The sequence below is a fragment of the Tamandua tetradactyla genome, chromosome 11 (genome assembly GCF_023851605.1).
Source record: "Tamandua tetradactyla isolate mTamTet1 chromosome 11, mTamTet1.pri, whole genome shotgun sequence".
NCBI lineage: Eukaryota > Metazoa > Chordata > Mammalia > Pilosa > Myrmecophagidae > Tamandua > Tamandua tetradactyla.
In genome coordinates this window covers 29,937,849-29,946,487 of record NC_135337.1, presented here as the reverse complement: position 1 = coordinate 29,946,487, position 8,639 = coordinate 29,937,849, and the positions used below count along the sequence as shown (strand labels likewise).

At 42.1% G+C, this 8,639-nt stretch overlaps 1 long non-coding RNA gene and 1 other non-coding gene across 3 annotated transcripts in view; both read left to right on the top strand.

The window, feature by feature from the left end:
* The first annotated feature begins 2,554 nt into the window (after positions 1–2,554).
* LOC143650015 (uncharacterized) overlaps positions 2,555–8,639 on the top strand; it is a 118,587-nt gene continuing 112,502 nt past the window's right edge. Inside the window, exons 1-3 of one of the 2 annotated variants that reach the window (XR_013159317.1) lie at positions 2,555–2,908; positions 3,437–3,715; positions 8,229–8,313. This is a non-coding gene — a long non-coding RNA (uncharacterized LOC143650015). The remainder of the gene's footprint in view (positions 2,909–3,436; positions 3,716–8,228; positions 8,314–8,639) is intronic. The other variant, XR_013159316.1, reaches the window with a different exon arrangement.
* Positions 3,278–3,362, top strand: TRNAR-UCU (transfer RNA arginine (anticodon UCU)). Its single transcript is given in 2 exon segments — positions 3,278–3,314; positions 3,327–3,362. It is a non-coding gene; the product is annotated as a tRNA-Arg (tRNA).

Here is an 8,639-nt window from a genome sequence, read left to right as displayed (position 1 = left end):
AATCACAAAGTCACATTTGATTACAGCGAATTTGGCTGATGTTGTATCTGAATTTCCTGCCGGATGTGGGATTCCTTTTTATTTTTTTAGAGAGCTGCTTGCTAATAATAATATCATACAGTTGTTACAGACTTCCCGTGTGCCCGAACTGAGATAAACCCTTGTAAGGATGAGCTCCTGCGATCCTCACCACTTTATGACTTTTCAGATGAGGAAAAGAAGACTCAGAAATTTTAAGGATCTTCTCTAGCAAATAAAAGACGGAGCAAGGATTTGAATGCCAGAAGTCTGACTCCACAGCCTCTATACTTAACTTCTACCACTAGAGGATTTTTGCTTGTTTGTTTTTAAATATCATTCTTTTAAAATTCGTTTCTGTGGTATGTGCTATAATTAGTACAGTTGTAAATTCTTGTTATTTGATGGTATATACGCAAACAAATTTTACTAGTAGGACTATCCAATCACATTTTGTCACTTTTTCATATGCTATCTTGCATCATTTACTTATTGCTTCATATTCTAGTTCCTATTTCCCCTAGTAATTTAGTCTCCTTGAAGGTAGGGTTTGTGTCTTAAACTTTCTATCTCCCACAGTAAGCCTAACTTTATCCTCCTTTAACAGTCACTGGATTGAAATTAAGCTTGTACTTGACCAACCATATCCCTCTGAAGTATGGCAAAACCAGTGAAAATACAGCGGCCTGGTAGATTTCTAGAGCTTCTGTGGAAGGCTGAAACAACTCTCAAGCACTGGGAATAGAACAACATAATAGCTATCACTAATAAAAGAGATAAGTTTTTAAAAATCCTACTGTACAAACACAAAAATGTAATCGCAGATTCCCAAAGGTGTATAATGGATTTGAACTTTAAAACACCAAGTTGAAGCAGTGTTTAATTTAGAGCTTTGCTGTCCAGGGAAATCAAACTGCAGGTGGGTCGAGTTCAGCCTGCTGGCAGTGGTTATAGCCCAGCCTTTGGCTCCCTCTGTTGGCAAGAAGGAAGAGGTCATGCTTTACTTAGAATTCTTGGTTCAGATTGTATAATGGCTGCTGTTTACTGCTTGCAGTTTTCCTTGAGAAAAGGAGAGGCAAAACCCACTGGATCTTTCGCCCCAGAAGGTAAACGAATATATATTTCCATTCCCTTTACAGGCTAATATTGCTGCCTCCAAATCCAGATTCACCATAAAATGCTTATTAGTTGTCAAACAACATTAGGTTACAAATTGTGTGGTTGTTCTGTGGTGACTTCCCCAATCTCTTATTTGCAGAAGGTAAAAAGTACAATCTTGATTTCTCACAGGGTGGTTCTCATTAGCCTGGTTTTCCCATACTGACCGTTAGACCTGTGTTTTGGTAGTGTTCTCTGTAACATAGACAAGGGATTTTTGGTCTTAACTAGAGGAAGGGATCAAATAACTAAAAATTTTGGTTTGGGTCAATAAGTGTGCATTCCTGTGCATTTTTGCTGAGTGTGCCAAGAATGCTAGGCCCTGATCACACCTTACTTGGGCCATGTCTCAGGGTCCTGTTTGCAGCAGGCAGCACTGAGGGATAAGACAATGTTTCCCTACACGACAAAAAAGCAGGCTTGCTTACCTGCTTGCTAGAAAATCGTGGGTTTCCCAGGCTCGGTGCTCCTCTCCTGTAATGCAACCCATTTCTGTGCAAGCATCTGAACCCATCTGTGAGAACTGGTGCTAAAGGGAACTAACCGGAACATGATGACGTTCTGGCTACTGCTTTTGCTCAAATAGTATTTCATTTCTGACCCAGGAGTCTTGGGTGCTTTGTCAGCATACATGAAACTGTGGCAATCTAACATGTTAGCCAGCAAATAGGATAAACTCTCAAACTCATCACAGTTTGTCACTTCCTAGCTGGGTGTCCATGCACGAGATATTCAACCTCTCTTAGCTGCAGTTTCCATTCTTAGTAAATGGGACTATAGTACCAGCCTCATAGGGCTGTTATGAAATAAAAATGTGAAAATACCTACCACGCTAGACTCTTCCTGTGTGTTCCCTTTCCCTCTTTAGAAACATTGTCAGAAGCTATTTTGATGTCTGATGCTGGGCAAGGAGGTATGGAGTGGACCACAGAGTGGGCTGCAGCTGACCTTGGTTGTGGAAGAGTCTAAAGCGCACGCACAAAGGCAGCTCCGCAATTTCTCCATAAGTGGGGTTCGGTAAACGCCTGGGAGCCAGGTGCTTTGTATTGCAGTTGCGTAGCAACTACCCCGGTAGTTCTTCTATTTTGAGTGGCTTCGGGGTCGTGTTCCCGGGGATTAGTGGGGCACGGAAGAACCCCCACAAACCACCTCTTTCCTCGTGGCGAGCGCGCCCTTGCGAGCAGCTGCGCCAGACCTTGCGCTACCTTGGCGCTCGGCTGCCCTTTGTGCGACCCTCCGCCGCGCTCCGGCGCGCGCTCTCCCGCCGCACGCACCCGGCACACGCATGCTCCCAACGCTCCCACGCGCGGTGCCACGCTCACGGGCGCAGCCGCCCACGCAGTCGCATGCCCTCGGCGCGCGGTGCCCTTGGAAGCCCTCGTTCGAGCTCTCGGAGGATGCTGCGGCGCGGGGCGCGTCGCTCCCCTCAGTCCACCAGAGCCCGGATACCTCAGAAATTCGGCTCTGGGTCTGTGGGGAGCGAAATGCAACCCAGACCCCGTTTTATCGAACCCCGCGCGAATAAACACGCACTGGAGCGCACACTGAGCTCGCAGCTGTGGCCCGACCCGAGAGGGTTCCGAAAGGCCGCCGCTCGGGATCGCCCGCTAAAAGGTGCGACGTAACTGCCCGGCGTCACCAGCCCGGCTCAACGGCACAACGGCCGGCCTGGGAACTGCGCCTAACATCTCCGGGGCCCGGGCAGGGCGGGATCAGCCGCGGGAGAGACCCGGTAGGCAGGGGCGCTTGCGGCCGGAAGGGAGCCTGGGAGGAGGTGGGCGGCGGTGATTTCTCCTGCGCAGCCGGGTGTGGCGGCGCGGGAACCGGCGGGACACCCGACTGCGGCTGCCCTGACCGAGACCGACTAGTCAGGATGCGGTGGATCCGCGGAAGCCCTTCTCTCCCGGGGCTAGCTGACCTCATTAAGAGGCTGTAGCTGGGGGAGGAGGGGCGCCTCCTGCTGCACGTGTTTAGTGGCGGCTGGTCAGGTCCGCAGTGCTTTGAGTGCGGCGACCCGGCCTCAGCATTACAGGCATTAGAGTAGGGCGCGGGGCCGTCGCCTCTGGCTTAATGTGGCAGATGCGCAAGAGCTCCAACAGGTGGCTCCGTGGCGCAATGGATAGCGCATTGGACTTCTAGAGGCTGAAGGCATTCAAAGGTTCCGGGTTCGAGTCCCGGCGGAGTCGCAGCTTTTTCTTCCCCCCCCCGTTACCTATTTTCCACCTGTGCCGTTTCTCCTTCCTTTTTCCTTTCCTTAAAGCTTTAAATCGGCTTCCATTCCCTGCTTCCGCCCCCCACCGCACTCGATCTTCGCGGCTCGCGTGTAGTTTGCGCCCTTCCTCAGCTCCACTTGGCCTTGGTGACTCAGGGCCTGGGCCCCGTCGACTCCGGAGCCGGATCCGAATCCCACAGAAAGTGACCTGGGGTGCGGCGTCCACGGCAAAACGAGAGAAAAGAAGGCGACATTGAAGTGAGGCCTCGCCTTCTTCGTGCGGAGCGGGGGTCTCGTACCGCATTGCCTTGCTGTTTCGTCTTAAAGGTGAGCGCGGGCAGGGCCGGAGTCTCGGGTATTCCGGGACAGCGGCTGCCCCCACGCCCCTCACCCTGGGCCGACACCTCTGCACCCAGAACGCGACCGTGGACAGAGGAGGAATGAGAAAGGCGCCCACAGTTTGCGGTGCGCTGTGCAGGCTGACTGCCCTTCCAGCCCATTGTGTCTCAAAATTAGCACAAATCGGATCCTGTCAGAAATGCAGGTTTCTGGGCGTCATCCTGGGGCTCTTATTCTTTTGATCTGGGGTGGAGCCCAGGAATCTATATTTCTGATGAACAAGCTCCCTTGCTCCTTGATTACTGTGCCATGGGTGCGAGGTCCACTCTGTAACGGGCTCTGCCTGTCACCTCCTGGAGGGTAGGAATCGCTACCTATCTTTGTACTCTTAACCTGACAACTCGTATCTTTACACAGGGTTAGGGTTCCAACTTAGGAAATGTGAATAAATTAACAAATGAATGGAATTTTTCTAGTTCAGTGCAAAAAACCAGGTAATTCATGCAAATGATACACAATCCACATGGTCAAAAAGGTACAGGGAAAAGTAACATCCTCCTTATTCTTATGCCACATCCTCACATTTCCCTTCCAGAGGTCATTAGTGATAATGAGTTTTTGGATATATTTTCAGATTCACTTTATGCACGTCTGCATTTTATAAAAAACAATTGGTAGTATGTTATTCTTAGTTATTTGACTTATTCATGCATGTCGAGCTGTCTCGTTTTATTGCACGTATGTGTCATAATGATTTAACAGTACCCAGTGGTTGGGCATTTAGGTGTCCAGTATTTTCTTATTACAAACAATGCTTCAGTGAATATCCTTGTTCTTATATTATTGTTTAAGTGCAAGTATATCTGTAGGATAGAGCCCTAGGACATTGAATTACTGGGTCAAAGGTTTGTACATTCTTAGTAGGTACATTCTTTGATAGATATTGCCAAATTGCCCTCATAAAAATTATACCCACTTTACTCTCACCAACAGTATATGAAAATGCCTGTTTCCCTACAGTTCACATGTTTTCAGACAGGTATAAAATGGTTTCTAGTTACAATAATTCATGTCATTTCTTATGAGTGAAATTGAGCACCTTTTCACACATAGAACAATTTCTTTGCTCTTTCATAATATGTTCTTGATTTTTTGCGCATTTTTTCTATTGTCAAATCATTTTCTTTTTTACAGTTTATAGTTCTTTGCATTTTCAGGAAACTAGCCCTTTGTTTGTAATATCTGTTAGAATTATTCTTTCCCAGTTATTTGTGCTCTGATTTTTGTTTATGGTATTTTATTTTGTTTTTCTGTCTTACCGAAATTTGTATTTGGACTTACCAGTCTTTTCTTTTATGGCTTCTAGGTATGGGATCATACTGCAATCAGATTAAATAATTTCCTCGTTTTGTAATTTAATGTTTTTCTAGCTCTGTGTTTACATTTTTATCTTTGGATCTTTTGGGATGTATTTTTGTATGAGGGATGATGTGAAAGTTTTGTCCTAGAATCATGGATAATGAACAATCCTCCTTTTTCTATACTAATTTGGAATGCTACCGTTATCAATTTCTAAAGTCCCATTTGCATTTGGGTTTCTGGGTTCTCTATTCTATTCCATAGAACTATTTTAATTCTGATTCACCAGAAAACTGTTGTAATATCTAGTAGTGCCAGTCTCCCCTGATAACTTTTTTTAAAAATATTTTTTCTGTCTATTCTTGAATATTTTCCCATATGATAATAATAGCACTTGTTAAATATCAGGATCTATTCTAAATGCTTTATGCATTTTAAGGCACTTAATCCTTCTGACAATCCTACCAGGTATGTATTATCCCTGTTTCAAGGAAGAGGCATCTGAGATGCAGAGAGTTAACTTTCCCAGGAATAGAAAAGTAATAAGTAGCGATGGGATGGGAATCCATGAAGGTTGAGTCTGTGGGCAAAAAACTACAATTCTGTTTTGCCTTTCCATATGAGATTTGTGTGGCTAGTGTGGCAGTAATCTTAGGAGATGTCTTTGTTGGGTTCTTGTTATATTTATAAATTAATACGGGGAATATTGAACTAATTATAATATGGAGTCTTCCTATATAAGAGCAGCAAGGGAAAAAAAAGAACAGCTATACTTTTACATTTGTTCAGCATATGTAAAGAAGAATATATATAAAGAAGGGGCCCTTTTTCTATAACATTTCAGGAGCATGTTAAAGATTTCTTCATATAGATCCTGACATTTTAACTTTATTCCTAGATAGTTTATCATTTTTGTGGAGATGTTTTATTCCATTATATTTTCTCACTGGTTATTGTTTGTATATAAGATGAATTTTGATGTTTTAAATAATAATGTTATATTTAGCCATCTTATTGAATTACATTACTGTTTAGAATAATCTTTCAGTTCGAAACCTGAGTGAGACACCACTTCACACCCACTAGGATGGCTGTAACGATAATAATAATAAAGTGTTGGCAAGGGCGCGGAGAATTTAGAGCCCTCATGTATTGCCCATGGGAATGTGAAACAGTACGGCCTCTCTGGAAAATAGTTTGGCAGTTCCTCAAAAAGCTAAACATAGAGTTAACTATATTATCCAGCAATTCTATTAAAAACGTATATCCATAAAAACCTTGAACATGAATGTTCATAGCAGCATTATTCATAAAATATTTGCAAAGTGGAAACAACCCAAAGTTCCATCAATTGATGAATTGATAAAACAAAATGTGGTATGGCCATACAAAGGCAATAAAAAGGAACGAAGTCCTGATTCATGCTACAACATGGATGAGCTTGAAAACATTATGCTAAGTGAAAGAACCCAGAAACATAAGGCCATATATTATATGATTCCATTTATATGAAGTGTCCAGAATAGACAAATCTATAGAGACAGAAAGTAGAATGGTGGTTCTAGGTGCTGGGGGAAGGAAGGAATAGGGAGTGGCTGCTAATGGGTATGGAGTTTCTTTTGGGAATGAGGAAAATGTTTTGGAATTAGATATTGGTGAAGGTTCATAATTCTGTGAATATACTAGAAGCCACTGAACTGCACACTTTAAGGGGTGGATTTTATGATATGTGAATTATATCTCAAAACATAAACAGTTTTTTAGTTAACTTAGTTGTATTATCTAGAAATATATTATCCACAAATAATGATAGTTTACCTTCTCTTTTCTAATTTTTATGCCTCAAATTGTTTCTCTTGTTTAATAGCATCAGGAATTAAAATAATTTTTCATGATAGTGGTGATAGTGGACTTTCTTGTCTTGTTCTTGACTATTAATAGGAAAGCTTCTTCACTAAGCATGATTTTGGCTTTTGGATTGGCATACCCACAAACACATCCATATATATTTATCTCATTACAAAAATATCCGTTCCTTATTATTTGTCAATAATCTGTGCAGATTTTTCTCCTTTGATTTAATAATATTGTGCATTATATTTTATAATAATTTGTAATTTTCAACTCTTATTGCATTCCTTAAATGAATCTCATTTGGTTGTGGTGTATATTTATCTTAATATTTGAATACTTTATTTGTGAATTTTGCACATTTAGAAAGATTGCCACATATTATCTATTAACAATTATAATGACCAATTCTCATAAAATGAATTGCAAAACACAGCATTGTGTGTTGTGGATCCAAACTAGAAATAACCTAAGTATCTATCAGTAATGGTCTTTCGAATAAGGTGTTATAGAGCCATATAAATGAATAGTATGCAGACCTTGAAAAAATGAGGAAGATCTATATATATGGCTATAGAAAAAGTCCAAGATTTATTATATGAAAAGGCTGAGATGCAAATGAATGTTTAATGATTCCATTTGTGTTAAATAATAACACTCATAATGATATATATTTATTACTATGATTACATGCATAGAAAATTTCGGGAAGGCTGTACAAATGGTTAACAGTGGCTACTTCAGGGCAGCGCTGGAGCAGGAGAGGGCCATGCTATGAAGGAAGTGGTCTTTCCTTTTTTACCTTGTACCTCTTTGTAATGTTTGATTTTTTTTTCATAGTAAGCCCATCTTATCCTAGTAATAGAAAGGTAATGAAAAAAAAACCCTAATGCTAAGGTAAGAAAAAAGTGTCTATGCTTGCTCCTCAGATCACTTTCAGATAGGCAGCCCCTATGTTGTTTACCCACAAAGATTTTCCGAACTTTAACATTTATGGACTTCTTTAACACTCTACTATATGCTGAATCTCAGTGATAAATATAAACCCTTTAGGAGTTCACATGTTGAGCACCTCTAAGAGCTCTTCCTGTTAGGAGTGGAGAAACATGTAAAATGTAAACAAAACATTTCTTTGTGGAGTGATTTAAGCAAGGACCATATCCTGAAAGTCTTGTATGCCAAGTTAAGGAGGGTGGATTTTACTCTAAAGGCAATAGGAAGCAGCTGAATAGTTTTAGCTGGGAAGCAACATGATTAGATAATGTGTTTTTTATCGCCCCTCTGGCTGCAGCATATTTCAGCATGAAATATGAACAAGACGAAATAGCGCAAGATGAGTCCGGATAACAAATTTAGGACAGTTGGAAGTCATATAGGTAAGAAATGATGAGTGCCGGCACTAGGGAGATAGTTTGGGGTGAGGGACAAGTGTACAGATTGGACAGATTTTAAGGGAGGCAGAATTGATGGAACTTGATGTATTGAGAGAGAGCTATGGGGAGAGGGAGGGACATAACTGCCATTTCTGCTAAGGGCAGGTGGGTGGGTACTGGACTAGTCAATGAGACAAAAAGTGGAGGAGGGAAGAGTGGTTTGAGATGGGAATTAGTACAGATATGCATGCATATGTTGAGTTTGAGGTCTCTGGGACATCCTGGAGATGCACAGTTGGCAATTGGATATACAATGCTAGTCACATAGC